This window comes from Gossypium hirsutum, chromosome D05 (assembly GCF_007990345.1).
Source record: "Gossypium hirsutum isolate 1008001.06 chromosome D05, Gossypium_hirsutum_v2.1, whole genome shotgun sequence".
In the NCBI taxonomy this organism is placed as follows: domain Eukaryota; kingdom Viridiplantae; phylum Streptophyta; class Magnoliopsida; order Malvales; family Malvaceae; genus Gossypium; species Gossypium hirsutum.
Genome location: NC_053441.1, coordinates 59,004,548 through 59,007,185, shown reverse-complemented (window position 1 = coordinate 59,007,185; position 2,638 = coordinate 59,004,548). Strand labels below are relative to the sequence as shown.

The window sequence follows — 2,638 nt, the reverse complement described above, 5'->3', positions numbered from 1 at the left end:
CATTTGTGACCCCTCCAATTTAACTGAGAATTTTCTTAGTATAATTATTGGCATAATAATTATCTAAATATTTCTGATAATATTGTCATTAATATTATCGACGCTTCCGCAACAAATTTATATTTTGCTAGCTTGATTCCATAATTCTATTCTGTGTTTTATATAGTGTATATGTGTTTGTGCGTGCGCCTGCATGCACATGTGTGATAAGAGAACAATCTAATTTATGCTTGATGCAGAAAAAGGAAAATAGCAAGAGACAGAAGGAAGAACATTATATAGCCAGGAAAAGTAAAGACAAAAAGGTGAGATTTATGGGTTCTTTCTTCTGTGTGCTAAACTGTAATTATTTCTATTTTCTTTACTCCTATGAGCATGCTCAGTGGTTTAACTCTTAGGACGCAAGCTATTAGATATCCTTTAAAGGTAAAATATTCTCCCTGTGATACTGACACGCAGAGAGCATATCTTTAATTAATTTCCTATTTCCTCTTTCACACGGGCACATCTGGAGAGATGCGAATGATTGCTTCCATTCACAATGGAAACCTCTCTTGTATATGAAAGGTAGTGGAGTAAAGCTCATTGAGCATAGGGAGGTTATTGAGTTGAACATAGTATTTTATATTTTTTTGGTATAGATATTAGATGGAGATTTTTTTTTTCTTATGGATATGTTAGATGGAGATTTAATTGGTTTTTAGACTTGTAATATATTAGATTCAAGCAAAATAATTTCTTTCAAAGTTGCCAATTTTTGCTAATATGTTGACATAATAATAAATAGGGAAATATTTGTAGTGTATGATTTATGACTATTTTTTGGACCAAAAGATGCTTAGGAATAGCTTTTGCTTTGTTTTCAGGAAAGTGTTGCTGATTCCATGGCAAAGCCTACTCAGTTTGCAGCTCGACCTAATCTTTCTCCTTATGCATCCCCAGTGATTCCTATGGACTATGATGATGGTATTCCATACAGAGGTGGGTGTTATCTTTGACTATTTTTAAGTTGCTCTTAATTGTTTGAGGTTTAGAGATGTGCTCTATTGGTTTAGATTTGATCTTTGAATCATTTTGGTGCTTTCTTGGGTTTTTTTTTATTTACTTGATCCCTGCTATGCATATTGCTCTGATTTTAGATGTTCATAGCTTGAGCTATCTGTCATTAATGCTTTTGTAATTTATGTTGACAAGAGATGTTGAAACTTTGAAGGATTTGGACAGTGGGGGTGAAGCATTATTTCTGCCTTTTTCTTAGCCTGTGGGGCTTTAGTTGGCAGGTTTTATTTGATTCCTGTTTTATGTTCTGTTATGAGCTTTAATAAACTACCAATTTCTAATAAAGAAAAGAAAGTGAGAAAAGTGAAGAGGAAAATTTGATGTTCTTCTATAGATACATTTTTTGTCACAGAATGCAAGTAATAGAAGAAAGGGTCCAGTCTTCTAGCTATGACTTCTCAGAAAGCAGTGCTGGAAAAAGAACTATTTGGTTGGATTCAACCTGGCTCAGTCTTCTAGCTATGACTTCTCATTGTTATCCAACTTTCAGAAGATTGGACAAAATTGAGAGGAGTGCATGATTTCTATGTGGTTAATACAAGTGTCTTTACTGATTCATTTATTTGTTCAACCAGCGTGTGCTTCCGATGTATTTAGATAAAAGCTTTCGTTATTCTATAGTGAAAGGGTCTGCATCATTATTTTCAAATATTTATGATATTATTTAAACCCCCTAATTGAGTTGGTGTCATGAGTCAATTGAGCTCCAATTCGGTTAGAGAAATTGTTAAAATGTTCTTACTTAATTAAAATAAATTGTATTATTTGACGGTATTTTAGTCTTTTTATTTAAAAATAATAATAAGTTTACATGTGGTGGGATTTTAATATTACATTTGCATTTTAATTGTATTATGCTTACTTTATTGCTTCAATGAATTGTATATCTATACTTAAAATAAACACTTGACAGAGGAAATATAAAAAATTTGCATGTGGCAAGATTTAAACTCGTGTTAATATTCTAGCTTAATAATTGAGTATTATTATATATTTAATTTGATTTATTTATTTATAAATAAATCATTGCAATATATGTAAAAATAATTTAAAATATAAATTTATTAATATGTGTAAAAACATCTTTTTCGGAAAAAAATTTCAGGAAATCTGCCAAACAATAGAAAATATTTTACAAAGATTCATCCAAACATCAGAAAAATAAATCATTTCTAGAAAAGTAAATCATTTTTAAGAAATCATTTTTCAAAAAACTTTTTACTGGCAAACAAACGGAGCCTTAATGTAGTTTATTCAATTTTATCCCCAGATTTCAATTCTAATCTCACCTAAACTAATCCAAACTTCTAATTACTACTCTCTAATTAGGAGTTTCTAAATTCGTATTTTCTTTTCTTCCACTTAATCGCATAAATTCTCTCACTCTCTCCCTCTCGCCTTGATTTTGAGGCGTGACAGCCTACACCTGAAAAAATTTGAATTATTTTAAAAAGTATACTAAAGGAGTCAGGTTTTAATAATACTAAAAATCTTATCACACGCGTATACGTGTGAAAATCACATATTTAGAACACAAATGTGCGTTTAAAAATAGCATACAATAAATAATGAAAAGTAT

General features: G+C 30.5%; 1 long non-coding RNA gene across 1 annotated transcript; it reads left to right on the top strand.

Annotated features, from left to right (window-relative positions):
- The first annotated feature begins 593 nt into the window (after positions 1-593).
- On the top strand, positions 594-1,708 carry LOC107902921 (uncharacterized). The gene is made up of 2 exons (XR_001685632.2): positions 594-981; positions 1,214-1,708. It is a non-coding gene; the product is annotated as an uncharacterized lncRNA (long non-coding RNA).
- Positions 1,709-2,638: the final 930 nt, after the last annotated feature.